The 16,945-nt window shown below is 37.0% G+C and overlaps 1 long non-coding RNA gene across 1 annotated transcript; it reads right to left on the reverse strand.

Annotated features, from left to right (window-relative positions):
- Positions 1 to 4,096: 4,096 nt before the first annotated feature.
- On the reverse strand, positions 4,097 to 6,862 carry LOC110902528. Its single transcript, XR_004876803.1, has 3 exons — positions 6,671 to 6,862; positions 5,870 to 6,031; positions 4,097 to 5,082 (listed from the first exon to the last, which is right to left on the reverse strand). It is a non-coding gene; the product is annotated as an uncharacterized LOC110902528 (long non-coding RNA).
- Positions 6,863 to 16,945: the final 10,083 nt, after the last annotated feature.

The raw sequence follows: 16,945 nt of genomic DNA on the forward strand, positions 1-16,945 counted from the left end.
GGTAAACAGGGAAAAAAGAAGATGAATGGTGTCCAGATTGAAGATGGTGTGAGAGACAAAGACAATGAGGGTGAAGACGACGAAGAGGAAGATGACTTTGAAGATTACAGTAGTGATGATGATGGATGTGAAGAAGAAGATCAGTGGGAAGAGGTGTCTGGAGATGAAGATGACGAGGATGAGTAATGGTTTTTTAAATGTAAATGCGAATTTATACGAAACACATGCGATTTTATATTCATTTGTGTATATCATTTTTCACATGCGATTTTAGTAGTATAAACTTGCGATTTTATATGCATAAGTTTATATTTAGTTTATATCATTTTTCACATGCGATTTTCTCTTTTAATACATGCGATTTTGAATTATAATAAACCATAAGATTTGTTCAAAGATCTCTAATTCATTCATGCGATTTTAAATTATAATAAAGCATAAGATTTGTTCAAAACATATATCGAAAATACAAAATAGTTGTTATTGTCAAACACAGCTACAACCATAAAACGATTAAACAGAAATTTAGTTACTTGAAGCAAAGATTTTGTCACGTTCATTAGAGCTGAACTCCATCTTCTCCTTCACAGTGTTTAGAGCATCTGTCAGGAAAGAGAAGGCTAAGTCTTCAGCTCGAGATTGCTCTTTTAGGTGATCCAAAGCTTTGTCTCTGAAGTTTGTTGGTGGTTCCTGAAGTAGCTTTTCCTGTACTGCTTGATTGTTCTTGATTTGTTCAAGGATTTTGCCCTGCACATCAAGAACCAGATGAGAAGAGTTGACATCGGTGCTTATTTCTGTCAACGTGCGAGTTGACAATAGCTCTTTGATTGCAATGTTTTTGATTTTTTCTATATCTTCAGATGCCATTTTTGTTTGGTCTGTGTTTTTGTGTGTGTTTTATTTGGTCTTCTATGTCTTAATATGGAAGGTAGTTATCAAGGTTTTTTATATTAATATAGTAAATTTATTATATAGGTAGGGTGGTAAGTTTAGTAGTATTTATTGTAAAATTCATCATTACATGTCAAATTATAGTCACATCGTTAATAAATTAAGTTTTTTTTATATAAAATAATATTATTTTTAGTTTTTAAGATTGGTAGTTTTTTTTTTTGCATTTTTATTACAAAGTATTTTTAAAATTTTTTTTGCAGTGTTCTTTATTCAAAATCGCACTTGATTCGAAACAAATTCGCAAACTGTAAGAAACTAAACATTTAAATGTCCTTTTTTATGATATCGCATGTGTAAATTATCTGAAATCGCACAATATATGAAGAGTTTTTTGAAAAGTTTTGAAATCGCATGTGCATTATCATGAATTCGCAAACTATTTGAAATCTCATAGAATACGTAACTTTTTACTGATATCGCATGTGCATCCTATGAATTCGCAAACTATATGAAATGTCAAAGAATTCTTTTTTTTTACTGAATTCGCATTTGCTTTGTCGACGTTTTCGCACATGATTTGACATTCTGCATCATCTTCTTCGATAGTCAGTCCATCCAGAATTTCTAAATCCATCAGAAGTTCATTTTATCAGAAGAATTTGGTGAATAGGAATCGATCGATTTGGTGAATAGGAATCGATCGATTTTTGGTTAATTGTTAGAATTTCGTTTTGGTTTTGAGTTAGGATCTTACGTTATGATTTTTGAGGTTTTGTTTGCCGTTTATCAGGTGTTTTGATCTTAAATTTGACGATTTTAACCTTGGCGGTTTCTTTTTTATTAATTCTATGTTGATAAATTTAATAGAAAAACGCGCTGTTTAAGAAAGATGATCCGACGGTTGTGGATGAAGCGTACATAATGTACAATTAGGTTATTTGTATGATAACCGGCCTCTATAAATAAATTTATTTATTTAATATATCATAAAAACAAAAGTTGGTATTTGCATTTTCTAAATTGAAACCTACACCCTTTATTCTTTAGGTAAGTTACATCATCTTTAACTTGACACTGCAATGTCCGAAGGATTATTATCCTTTTTTTATTTATGTTTAAGCACGTTAATGGCTAAATTACTTTTAAGACTTTACATCGTTATCTAAATTACTTTCACGACACTACACCGCAACGAACGAAACATACTTTTTTATCTATGTCTAATTACGTTAATGTCACAGACGTAACGAGGGTGACAAAGTCAAAAACGCGTAATGTCACGTGCAGACACCACACGTTAATGTCATCATCGTACACCGTAGCCGCAAATGCCCGCAATGCTTATATAGGTTACACTGAGTTAGATCGGAAACATCGAAACGCCTTATATGGTTAATGAATCACATAACATGTCGCCATCTATAAAACAATAAAATGCCGCCGCCGCAACGCACAGCTATGGCAACAATCTAGTATCCATTATATTTACAAGTATAAAGATATATATATATATATATATATATATATATATATATATATATATATATATACTAGTCGTTTACCCACGCGATGCGGCGGGAAACATATCACTTAGGTTGGTGAGTTTAGGGCTATGTACGGGGCGGTTCGGTTTTGAGCCATAACCAAAACCAATTCGTGATGCAAAGGAAAACACAACATTTGTTAGTAATTCTAAGGGTGTGCATGAGAAGATTCAGTTTTGTTGGGTCATAACTAAATCTAAATTTTAGGTTAAGTTGCTTCAAAACCGGTCATGGAGATTTAAAGAGTTTTAAAAGAATATAAACAAACTGAACTGCGCCAAGCCAACAAAAGCACAACCATAAGCTCAAAACTAATCAAACCAATCCGCCTGTAATTTCTGAACTATATTTAACATTCAAAGTTATATACGACAAATTTCTAAAAGTTAAAATTTTCTTATGCAAGTGTTGACTTGCGACAGTGGTGTATTGAAGAACCAAAACAAAATAGTGGTATCCCTTTTTTTGCTTAGCCATGACAATCTGGCCAACATCTATAATGACTGTAACCGTTCTTATTAGGCACTATCTTAATTATATCAGATGTGGTTTCTTTGGGTTAAGTCTAAACTAATTGTGTCCGGACTGTTAAGGGTTGGCTCGTTGACCAAACTGCTCACACGTGACCCATTTAGAATCTGAATTCCATGCTCCCAAACACAATAAAGTATGTAGTATAAAAATAAATTAACTCACAACTTTAGCGACTTCCTTTATGAAAACCAAAGACCCATTTATCAAAACCCCGGCGACCCGACCAAAGGTTTGAACCTGTTCTGTGGTAGCCTGGGGCAAAAATGTTTTTTTTTTTTTTTTTTTTTTTGAAAAAACATTGTCCGGGCGCAAAAAGGCGCGCGCTTAGGCAACGCAAACCAGTGTTCAGGCGCAAAAGGCAAGATGATTTTTGATTTTACAGCACTAAAAAACAAATCAACCAAATTCCACACATGGGTTCAGGTGCAATAACTGCCACATGCGGGTTCATCAACTCATAACAAAGAATTGTTTCAAAAAAATTCATAGAATTTCTTAAATATAAAACATTCTATATAACATAGTTTATTAAAAGAATTACATTCTTGTTTGATTATAAAAACATCTCATCTCATTAAGTGTCACTTTCTTCTACCTCGTCTCAGTTTTTCTACATAATACATACAAATTCCCTTCATTAGGACATTAAATAGTGTTAGAAAATGTCAGACTTCTATGTTACTGGTAGTGTATTAGTATTATTATTAGTAATTTATGTGATCATCAAATCAAAACAGGGAAAAACTTAATTAAATAGACTATAACACAAGGATCATCAAATCACATATCATATCTACCAGAAGCTATAATCTACTTTGTTCAATTCAGCACAAAAGATAACAACTTCCAAAATGAGCATTCATTATTAATCCATTTCCATGGCAAATGAATTCCTTTAATTTACGTTAGTTTTAGAAATCATCACCTCATTTAACTCTATTTATGTTTGACAAAAAGTGATTTACACCATCAAAATCAAGGTGATTTAAAATTGACCATTTCATTTGGTTCTAAAAAATTAAAACTAATATATAATGATGTCAAAAAACTATATTAAAAGTGCTTATGCAGTTTTTGCAAATTAATTATCTATAAAAAAATAAGATATACAATGATGTCAAAATACTATAGTAATTATACAAGAAACTCCAGCACTTAGAAATTTAGTTACAAGAGCATCAGGGTTGGGTTCCCCAATGACATTGCTTTCATAACCATCTCTGAGGAGCTCTATATTTTCCTGCAACAAATATTTCTTATAAATAAACCAAGAAACAAAGGTGAACACTAAACTTATAAAACTGAATGCAAATACTGAACACCAGCCGAGTGACTCAGCGAATCAAGACCCGATTCAACAGGCTGACCCGATCCAACCGAGCCTGGGCCTTCAAACAGCAGCTTTACCCATACATGGGCCTTCAAAAATGAGTTTTATAACCCTCGTATAGACCTTCACAATGAACTTCATTACTTAATATTGGGCCTTCAAGTGACACCATAAACCAGGGCCTATCTTGACGTTGTGGACCCTGGTGTGCGACCAATTTGCAGATAAAATGAAAACCCAAATTTGGGCCTTCAACAACACCTTGATACCGAAACCCATATGATTATAGGGGGACCAGGTCTTCGACCAACAGAAGAACCAAAATATACCACAAAAATAGTCAATAGGTAATCAATGGAGTATATAAACCTTGACCCTCGTGGTGCCAATAGGCCGGCCATGGGAAAACCGCAAACTGGAGGTGACGCTATTAGCCTCTTATGACCTGGAAATATAAACATGATGGTAGTATTAGACAAAATGCATGTGCATAGTAAAAAAAGGCAATCGCTCTTAAAAGAGAGTACTGGACTGCTGCCGAAGAATAGTAGCATGTAATACCAGTAATTACGGTTATCATGTCTGTGCTTGTTATCCTCCTACAACCATAAACACACTTAAATAATAATCTTAAAATGAACAAGATGTGGCAATTTAAGAAATTTACGACTTTAAACAACAACAAACGTGTAAATTATACTCTTTTTAAGTGCCTGAAAAGACAACCAGATGGCTTCCATGAGCATTATGTTTTCAGGATCAAGATCAAACTCATCATCTCTGCATTCACATAACAAATTACATAAATATAAGAAAAATGTGATCGTATAAAGCTCAATGAAATGAACCTTTATGGCTTATCACTAACAGCTCGAATGAGTCAATTAAAAAAAGACTAAATGAAATGGGTCACAAGCAAGGTTGTACGGAATCGTGCCTCGAGGCGTTTTGCCTTCACCTCACGAGGCATACGCCTTGAGGCGAACCGAGACGTAAGCCCCGGGCAGAATTAAAAAAATAAATCTAAAAATTATATATCTTATAAAAAATAAAATATGAACTAATTTCATCAAAACCCCCTGAGGCGCAACTTTTCATAACGCCTCAGCCCTATGAGGCGCACATACAAAATGATCCCTGGCCGTTTTAAACGATGGTCACATCTAGAAGAAGTGCAGATCTAAGACCACTACTTTGCCCGGTTTTATAAGTTTTGCAGACCAACCATACTATTCAGATTTTTTTAAAAAAATCATATATACTCAGCAATAACAAATCTGTATGATGATGCTATACTTTATAATTTTGTATATATGTAGAAGCATGAACTATGCAAAAGATTGTAGTTCCACAGTTAATGTGGGTGGAGCTTGGTTTCAATAAATGGAAGGCGTTTTGGTCCCAAAATCTAAGGCGCCCATCACGTACGTGAGGTGCGTGTCAATGTACTACAAAATAATAAGCTTTATTTCTGCATCTTTCTCAACTGTTTTACATATAAGCATATTTATCTAGTAAACCTTTCATTTTTACTAAAGAAAATGAAAACAATCAACACAATCCGTACTTTTGCCTTTGCGAAGAGGTCTAAGCTTATTCAGTGGTAGCCAAGTGGCCAGCGAGCGGTCCCGCCACCATATACATCTTCACTCTATTAATGAAGGTCGACTTCAGGTTACCTCCTTGTTACTCCATCTCGACTATCCTTGATCTTCCCTAGCCTCAAGAGCTGTGATACCAAATCAAAGAATCAATGATACTTATAATCAACATCACCAGACATGTAAATTTCAACCATTTAAACTTATCAGTTGATTCTAAACCAGCAACAACAAAGAGTCAGGTTAAATTTCAAAATCCACACATTTGAGAGCAAAATAAGTTGGAACAAAATCAAATTAGAAGTGTAGAGTAAATATTCAGCAAAAGGGAATGACTCGCTACAATATGGCTACTCAATTCTCTAGTTACATAACAAAAATGAAGAGTTCACAGTTTACCAATAGAGGGGCTGGGGACCGGAAGCGAAGGGTGTATAGAAAAATATCGCGATCATATCAACATAAATATGATCATATCAACATAAATATTACCTGAAAACTTTTATTTTTTTTCAGTAGGTTTAGTTTTTTTTAAGGAAATGTGATTTTGACCCGATTGGTTCGTTCGTGTGAAATATTTATAAAAAACAGGTCAGCCTGTCGAAACTGTGTAGAGTTCGAACCTTGTTAACTATGTATAGAAATTAAATTAAAAATATGTTAACCTGTCAACCCAACCTGACCCATTACACACACACACCCAAAAAACTTTTTTCAACCTGAAACCCTTCTGACCCATTATCTCAATTTCGCAGTCAATAACTTACCTCCGCTCTCTCATTCTCATATCAGTTGGTTTCTTTCGATTTTCCTCAGCAAAAACAACCGTCAATTCTCTCCCTTGAAAAACCTGACCATCCATCTGGTATTTTGCTTCTGCAGCATCAGCGGGATCTACAAACTGCACAAATCCAAACCCCCTTGGCTCCCTGCACAAACAACCAAATAAAAATTATTCAACATCAAATAAAAAACAAGTTATGTTAACCTGTTTTTACCTTAACTACTTGTAAAACTGATTTGGGTACAGACAAACTTTTGCTTCTATCTAGCTAACTGTTTCATGCAAATTATCTCAATTCCTAAACTGTAAAATAAAATTATAAATTTTAAAAATAAATTTGATGAAACTAACAGTTAAGTCGTTGAGATATAAAACTTTTAAAAATTTCATTTGGTAGCAGCAGCGCCCCACCGTCAAGTCATCATCGAATATGTGTCGCACGGAGCGACAACGGTAATTTGCAAAGTGGGATTACATTTATCAGAATAGAATAGCATAGAATATTACAATGTTAAGAAAACGATACCTCTTGACTGATTATTTATCCACAATAATCGTCGCAGGGAACTGATTTCTTCAATACCAGAGCCCTCGTCTCTGACTTTAAAGATTTAAGAATAATAGAATAGCATCGAATATTACAATGTTCACCTTTTCCAACAAACATAAAATCAAGCAAGAGGTGATTTTGAGATTCATTGCACACGACAAAAAAAAACTTATCAGCTTACCATTCAAGAAACATCGTTAATCACTCAATTGTGAAAGTCATAACTATTGTTAATATTAACCACGAAAACTATAAAGAAACAACTTATAAACAAAAATCAGAGACATTAACTACCTTTCAAAAAAGATAAAAATAACTAAAGAACTATGAACGTTATGTTCATCAGCAGCTTAAAGATTCGTAAATATATATAAAAAAAAACCTAGATAACAACATCAAACAAAACCTACCCAGAACCCAATAGACCACAAAAAACAGAAAAGCACATTAAATCCTAGAACCCTTGTTTTTACAAGATCAAGCTTCATGGCTTACCTCGACCAGAATCATCAAGCTTCTTGCTTCTATAGATTTGATGTTAAGAAGAGATTCTTGATTTTTCATACCGAAACCCTAGCAACTCCAAATCGATTCAATATATGTTGTCTAAGCAAAATATCACAATAAACATCAAACTATAGATGATAATCATCAATACAAGGCTAACGAAAACTCAAAAACTTTTCCTTGAAACTCCAATCAGAACCCAGTCGTGTGAATCACCGTTGTCTTCGTGTTTGGTGGTGAGAGAGGCGGTGGTCGTGATGATGACGGAGAGAATTGTGCGGCGGGGTGAGGGAGGCGGTGGCTCTGGTGAAGAACGTTAGGGTTTGGTGAAGAGCGGCGCTTGATGAAAATGAGGGCCAGGGGTTGTGATTTAGGTTAGAAGGGTGACTTTGAACCAAAACTTGGTGATGAACGGCAATTGTAGAGATCGTCGGCCGTCGGAACATTGAAGGGCTCCCGTATCTCTCTCTGCGAGCTCTATTTCACTCTGTAAGAGCACCCGTAGTGGGGCGTTTTTTTTTTTTAAAATTCAAAAAAAACGCCGGAAAACGCCCCGGCCTCCACTACACCCGGCATTTCCGGGCGTTATTTTCGAAAAAAAATGGCTCCGGCGTGTTAATTAAAACACTTGCACACAACCATGACCAACCAATCACCACTCACATGTCTGACAAGTTCATTTAAAGTTCATTTAATGCCGCCCACTTTTGCAAAGGAGTAGCAGCTTTCTCTTTGCCCCAACCAATGAGAAACTAGTAAGTGTTTTTTTTTTTTTTGTTTAATGATTGGAAGGGGTATTATTTGGGCGTTATTGGAATGATGCCCACTACACCTCTTTTGCTATAATGCCCAGCGCTGACTAGGATGCCACATGTCGGATAATGCCCCATGGTGCGGGCATTATTTTTGTTCACCACTATGGGTGGTCTAAGGTGTGCGTGTACGAAAGGGGGAAAAAGAAAGTCTGGGAATCTAGGGTTTGCAAAAGAGAATTTAGATCTAAAAGTATTTTGATTTTGAATTTGAAAGGCCCGCTCATCTAAATCCCGCCCAAGTGAGATTTCAGGATGTTTGAAATTTGTTGAAATTAATTTGTGCTTTGCAGCATTGTACAATATGCTTTCAAGTGTTGTAAATAGACAAATGACCATTTCTGCCCTTCGGATATGCTTATTAATATAGTATATATATATATATATATATATATATATGTATGTATGTATATATAGGGGAAGGTTTAAATGAGAACGCTAAATATTGCGAGAACGCTAAATATTGTGAGAACCGTGAGAACAAATGAAAAAACCACTAGAACTTGGTCAAAAACAATTCAAATTCAATTTTTTTTCTATACTTATCATTTTTTCTATACTTATCATTTTTATTCGAATACAGTGTTAGAAATTTAATTTACACGTTTAAATTTACGTGAATTCGTAAATAAAGAAAATTTACACATGTGAAAGTTTGCCATTTACACATGTGTAAATCTGTTATATTTACACATGTGTAAAAAATCTAAAAAGAGTGATTTTGAAAGGAGAAATGAAATATTTGATGTTGTATCTTAATTACAATGAGATTTGTATTAAAAAACTGGTTTTGATTGATTTTTTCATTCGTTCTCACGGTTCTCGCAATATTTTGCGTTCTCAAGAATTCAAGACATGATAAAAAGGAAAGTCACTCACACTCCTCCTGACTGGGCAAAGTTTAGAAAGAATGTACCTGACAAACAGGTAGAACTGAAAAGAATGAGAGAAGAACTGGTTGCTGCTGAATATGGTAACAAAAGACAAATTGCAAGATGGAAAGAAGATGTGGTCAGGTCAACCTACAAAAGGTTGGAGGAATTAAGAAAGAAAGATCCAAAAGTTCCTCAAAAACCTGACTATCCCGAAGCAGCGGTTTCAAAAAGACCATCAAAGTTGCAAATCAGGAGAACCACTGCTCCAACTGGTGCTGCCATCTATAAAAGAAGGTCACACAAACAGTTGGGAGCTGAAACCATCCAAGAGTTGATAAAAGGAGATGATCTTGTAAAAGAAGGCATAAAGAAAATGATCATAGAAACTCTTGGTTTGGGTCAATCTACACAAACTGCTCAGCCAGTTATGAACAGGCCAGCCTCACCAAATACCTCTGCAAATAAACATCTCCCAAGAAACCCACCAGGCTCAAAAATACAAAAGTGGGAAACTGACAAACAGACCTGCGTATTGACCTTGCTCAGGTCTGGTGGAGAAGTGAAGAAAATATCAAGGGAACAAGCTCTTAGCCTGAGTCTTGAAGATTTGCAGGATCTCCTTGATCTTCCACTTAGCAGGGATGATGAAGACACAGATGCCTTTGACTTTGAACTACAATTTAAAGGTCAGATAAGGGAACTGTTGATGAGGCAATAAAATGTCCACAATAATGAAGAGTTTTGGCATTATCTGTTCCATGGGGAGATTGTTAGGATTGAACCCTATCAGAGGAACATATAATTAAAGCCAAAACTGGATCAAAGCAGTGGATCCAGAATAAGCAGATGTTTATAATACAAGTCTCTCCCCTTGAAAGTGATTTCAACATCTGATGACCTCCTATCTGCTGATCTTGCTAAACTGCTGATCTACAACTGCTGATCAAGTAAAGACCTGATGAAAGACTAAAGCCCTGCTGATTCAATCTACTGCTTTGAGTCAAGCACTGCTGATCCGGATAAGTGCTGCTGGGTTCACAACAGTAGAAGGTTGCAGCAGCTGATCAATAGTCTGTTTTGTTTTACAATGTAATAGCAGTAGTTAACATAGCAGTATTTGTATAGATCAGAGGTTAGAGTTTGTTAGGAGGTTAGATGTCACTTTCATGGTGACGTCAGCTAAGATGCTCAGTTGTTTTCAAGTGCTTATAAATAGCTCAGTACTTTGTACTGTTCTATCAGCTCTTTTGCATCATTCGTCTTCTTTGCACGAACAAACAACTGAGCTCTGGCTGAGGGGGAGTTTGCATTCATTCATCAATCATTGTAATCGTTGTTGAAATAAATTCAATCTTTCGGTTCATTGTGTAAAGATGTTTGATCAAAGTATTACTCTCGTTTGATTGTATGCAAAGTTTGTTTCCATCATAATTCCGCTGCACACTCATTCACTTTTCACTTTAATTACAAACACAAAATACAATCAAAATCAAACTCAGATCCAACAATTGGTATCAGAGCTAGGACAGTCAAATTTGATTTAACAATCATTTTGACGTAAATAGTTCAGCTCAAAACAGTTGATACTGATCGTTTGTTCGTCGTTGAAAAACAGAGTAAGGATTAATCACCATTAAAGTTGATTTCTCAGTAACTGTAAAACAACAAGAATGACGTCACAATCTTAGGACGATAAAAACAACATCGGCTCTCTTTTTAAACCACCTATGCTAAAAAGAAATGAGTACAACATCTGGCAGAGGAGGATGGGTCACATCCTCGCTCAACAAAGCACAGGTTGTTGGAGGTCTGTCGTCTTTGGTCCCCATGTTCCTACAGTGCCAAGCGCTGAAGATACTAAAAAGTTCGTTACAAAACCAGTTGAAAACTATACCGAAACCGACTTTCAAAAGATCGAACTGGATGCTAAAGCGTTTAGCATCATAGCTTCAGCGCTGCCCAATGAAATATATGCTGGACTGTTACACTGTAACAGTGCCAAAGAATTGTGGGACGCGCTTAAGGAACAGTTTGGGGGTACCAAAGAAGTCATAGAAATCAATAGGGAAATCCTGAACCAACAGTATGAAACATTTTGTCATGTTAAAGGTGAATTACTGGCGCAACAATTTGAGCGTTTCAGTTGTCTCATCAGTGAACTGAGGCTTGTTAAAACCACTTTTACAAACTCAACTCAAAATAGCAGGTTCCTCAGGTCACTGCCAGAAAAATGGGACACCATAGCTTTTGTCACCCGAAATTCACCTGAGTTCAAGGATCTGACCTTGACCCAACTCCATGGTCGACTCCTGACCTACGAAAGGGAGTTGAACCAGAAAAGGAAGTTACAAGAGTCAGGAAAAACCGTTGATGATTATACATTCGGTAATACTGCTTTGTTGGGTCAAGAAGAATCTGGGAGTAGTGGTAAGGAACAGGGTTATGATCACTTCATTGACATAACTGCTGGTGCAAATTTTAACAACCCTGATCCTCACTCTACAAGTTATGCATTCACTGCAAACGAAAACCAGATGTCAGACAATCTAAGCTCTGAACTCAATGATCTACAGCATTTTGACCCCACTGATTTAGAGGAAATGGACATCCTGCATCAACTGGCCTTGCTAAGTGTTAGAACTAGCAAATTTTATAAAAGAACAGGGCGAAAATTCCCAGGTTTGCATGGGAATCTAAGGGTTGGGTTGGATAAATCGAAAATCATGTGCTACAAGTGTAATAGGTTGGGACACTTTGCTAGGGAATGTTGGAGTCAAACTACTGGTCCCATAATCACTCATCCTAGCTCAAATCCTAGACCTCAAAATCAAGCCACTGTGCACTATGCCCAATATGCCCCAGCAGCTCAAGTGAACACTGCTCACTATGCTGCTGCCCCTGTGGTAGTGCACTATGTCCAAACCATTGTTCCACAAATTCAATATGTTCAAACCCCTGTCCCTCAGGCACAGGTGCAACCTACACCTCAAACCACTGCTCCAGCAGCAGTGCAACAATGGTTCAACAAAGTTTTTTCACTCAAGGGTTTGTTGACTGGAGCAGTATGCCTGAAGACCTTAGTGATGAAAATTTTGCACTCTATGCTTCCAATGTTTCTTCTCATGATGAATTTTGTTTGATGGCATTAGAGTCAATACAGGAGGGTGTTGAATCTGAAGAGGAACAACTGGGTTCCGAAACAGTGGATGAGGTGATTGAAGCAGTGGTTACTGCTGTGGCTAATGAAGTACTGTTGGGAGAAAGTTCAAGTACCCTGATTGAACCACTGACAGACCCATGGTCAAAAGAGAACAAGGAAGAAAAGAGAGAAGAAAAAGCAGGTGAGAAAGAAGAAAAGGCTGAAGATGAAGAAAATTCTCAATGTGATTGTGTAATGATGGCTGCTGCCAAGGTAACACCTCAAGTTCTTGAAAATCTGTGTTCTGACAATTGCATTATTGCTTTTGCTAACATCAAAGAGGTGAACGAAAACCTTCGGGATAAAATCTTAACTGATGAAGTCAAATTTGAAAGATCTCTAAAAGAACTTAAAAACAAATTGACTGAAAAGGACAAAGAGATTAGCAGCTTGAAAGAAGAGCAGAGCATAACCAAAACCCAACTCCAAACTTTGGTAGAAAAATACCAAGTTTGCAAAAAGGAGTTAGAGTCCACCCAGAACACATGTGAGAGATGGGTGGAATCATGCAAAGGGTATGAGGTTATGCTTGAGAAACAGATAAAAAGCAATGTGAAATTTGGGGTTGGCTATAGAAACATGATGATGAAAACATTGACTTTGAAAAATCTGTTCAAACCACTAATGTAACCACTGAGTTCATCCCTACAAACAAGAATGGCCAAGAAGTGAAAATCACTGACAAACTTGGTAACAAAATCACACTTGACAGACCAATGGGCCCCTCTGTTTTTGAGGAGATTGAAAATCATCAGTTTAAACCAAAATGGTCTGATGAGTGTGATATTCTTGAAAATTTCAAGCCAATGGACTTTACATCAACTGATGGTGTTAAAGCTCCAAAAGCTAAAGTCATACCTCTCAAGGACATCCCAGCAGTGGTTAAAACCTCTGCTACAAAGGAGTCTGAAAAGAGAAAGAAGAAAGAAAAAATTGATAACTTGTTTTGTGAATTCAGTGAGAAAAGGAACCATCTAACAAAAGATTGTTTCCACTTAAAAGCTTATGATATAAACAAAACAAGTGTCATAGTTCCAGCTGAAAGTTGCATTGTTTGTGGTAAAACAAACCACAAAACTCAAGCATGTGTGTATCTCAAAAACTTTGATGTCAAAAAGAATGAGTACCTTGCTAAAACATCCTTGAGTCCATCAGCATCATCATCTGTCAAATTCACCAAAAAGCAACCACTGTTTGTACCAGTTTAAACAGCTGTCACAAAATAGCTGAACCAAACATCTGTCAAAAGATATGTTCAGGTTACTGATGCACCCCCTGCCAATCAGTTCAGAAAAGGCAAGGAAAAACAGTCTTATCAAAGGATTCCACACTTTTATGAGACCTACAAAAGGCCCTCTAAACCTAAAGTGAATAGGCATCCTTTTGGCTATCAGCAGGTGACTGATCAAGACCCTCAACAGTGGTTAGCAAGAAACAGTACCAAAACTGTCCAAACCCCTGACCTAACCACTGTCCATCACTCTGCATCCATACCAGACACTGCTGAATCCCCATCCATAGCCCTGTTGGCTTTGGAGCCCTTAATGAACTAATCCTTTTACTTCATGTGCAGGGAGCTTCTGCATGCTTTGATAGTCTTTGGTATGTAGATAGTGGAGGCTCCAGGCACATGACAGGATGTAAAGCCCTCCTCAAAGACTTTAAAATCCATGGAGGGGGTGATATATCCTTTGGGAATAATAGTAAAGGGAAAGTTCTAGGGTCTGGCACAGTGCAATCTGGAAATGTAAAATTTGAAAATGTCAATCTAATAGACAATCTGAAATTCAACCTTCTGAGTGTATCACAAATGAGTGACAAAGGGTTTGGGTCATTCTTCACAAAAGATTGTTGTAGGATTGTTGGACCAGAAATGGTCAAAAAGATTGAAGCAATAATCAAAACTGGTCACACTAAACTTGTTGCTCAAAGAAGCGGCAATGTTTATGTTGTTGATATGTCAAAAGAGTGTCCCAGAGCTGATGCCTGTCTGTTCTCAGCTGCCTCTAACAAAGAGACAGAACTTTGGCACAGAAGGCTGGGGCACACAAATCTTAAGACAATCAGTGAAATCTCAAAAAATTGGTTTGGTGAGAGGCCTACCACAAAAATTGTTTTCATGTTCTGAACATTGCATTTCCTGTTTAAAAGGAAAACAGCATAAAAGTTCTTATAAGTCCATTGAAGAGTCCAAAACAACCCAGTGTTTGCAAATGCTGCACATGGATTTGTTTGGCCCAGTTCAAGTCATGAGCCTTAAGAAGAAAAGATATTGTTTGGTTATTGTTGATGACTTTTCTAGGTTTACATGGACTTTCTTTTTACACTCTAAAGATGAGACTGCAGGCATTTTGCAAGACTTTGTGACACAGGTTGAAAAGCAATTTGACCTTCCAGTGAAAAGCTTCAGGAGTGACAATGGCACAAAATTTAAAAATAAGGAGTTAGATGCCTTCTGTGTGAAGAAAGGGATTGTAAGGCAGTACAACATCCCTAGAACATCAGAGCAAAATGGGGTTGTTGAAAGAAAAAACAGAACTCTGATTGAGGCTGCCAGAACTATGCTTGCAGATTCAGGTTTGCCATTAACTTTCTGGGCAGAGGCAGTAAACACTGCTTGCTATGTCCAGAACAGAGTTTTAATAAACCCCAGGCACAAAAAGACTGCTTATGAAATTCTGTATAATATCAAACCACTGATCTCATACTTCAAGGTGTTTGGCTGCCCATGCTTTATTTTGAACTTAAAAGATTCCATTTCAAAATTTGCAGCCAAAATTGATTGTGGTTATCATCTGGGATACTCAGCCACTGCCAACGCCTACAAAGTGTTCAATACACGGACCAAGGCAGTGGAGGAGACTTTGAATGTAAAGTTCAATGAACTTTCCTCGATGAAAATCCCAGCAAATCCTGCTGATCTGTTTGATCTTGAAAAGTTTACTTTTGAAAATACTGCTGTTAAGACTAACAGTGCAGGTCCAACAGAGGATACAACACTAGACTATGGGTATGAAATCATCGTCCCTCAAAGGTCTGCCACAAATGGAAAAGCACCAGTTGTTCAAAACAGCTGTCAAAGCTCAACCACTGCTACCTCAACAGTTGTTGACCAAAGTAGCCCTTCTACCACTGCTTCCACATCCTCAAACACTGCTGACAAAAGTCCTCAAACAGTGGATAAAAGTCAGCAGTGGTCCACTTCATTATCTCCTATTCCACCACCTTTTGAAGCCACTGCTGGGTCATCAAAGTCACCAGCAGTGGTTAGCTCAGATGATACACATTTGCAGCCTTCACCAACAAATGCCATCATACCATACCAAGGAGATTTAATCTTCTTGAGATCTCATCCACCTGATCAAATCATTGGCAACATCAATGAAGGGGTGCTCACAAGAAGCCAAACCCAAAACATTTGTCTTTTTGCTGGCTTTCTATCACTCCATCAGCCAGTCAAGTACCAAGAGGCATTAAAAGACAACAGCTGGGTAGAAGCCATGCAAGAGGAGCTCCAACAGTTTAAAAGACAACAAGTATGGGAGCTTGTACCACTGCCAGAAGAGGTTAGTCCCATTGGCACAAAGTGGGTCTTCAAGAACAAAACAGATGAAAGGGGCATTGTTGTCAAGAACAAAGCCAGGCTTGTGGTTCAAGGTTACAGACAGGAAGAGGGGATTGATTATGATGAAACATTCGCCCCTGTTGCAAGATTAGAAGCTATTAGACTGTTCCTCGCCTTTGCTGTCAACCACAACATGAAGGTGTTTCAGATGGATATCAAAAGTGCTTTCCTCTATGGTACATTGCATGAAGAGGTGTATGTATGTCAACCTCCAGGTTTTGAGGATCCATTTTATCCTGATCATGTCTACAGGCTAAACAAAGCCTTGTATGGCCTGAAACAAGCACCAAGGGCCTGGTATGAAACTCTTTCCAACTTCCTACTCTCAAATGGTTTCAAAAGAGGTACCATTGATAAAACAATGTTTCTTAAATGGAGAGGGAAAGATTTAATGATTGTCCAAATTTATGTAGATGACATTATTTTTGGAAGCACATGTACTAAAATGTGTAAAGAGTTTAGAGAGCTCATAACAGCTGAGTTTGAAATGAGTGCAATGGGTGAGCTGCAATGCTTTCTTGGTCTCCAAGTACAGCAATTGCAAAATGGGACTTTCATTCATCAAAGAAAATATGCTAAAGAACTTTTAACCAAATTTGATATGAATGATTGTAAACCATGCAGCACACCCATGGCAACAAATAAGCTGGTCATGTCTGATGAAAAGGATGAGCTGATTGACCAAACACT

The sequence above is a fragment of the Helianthus annuus genome, chromosome 13 (genome assembly GCF_002127325.2).
Source record: "Helianthus annuus cultivar XRQ/B chromosome 13, HanXRQr2.0-SUNRISE, whole genome shotgun sequence".
NCBI classification, from domain to species: domain Eukaryota; kingdom Viridiplantae; phylum Streptophyta; class Magnoliopsida; order Asterales; family Asteraceae; genus Helianthus; species Helianthus annuus.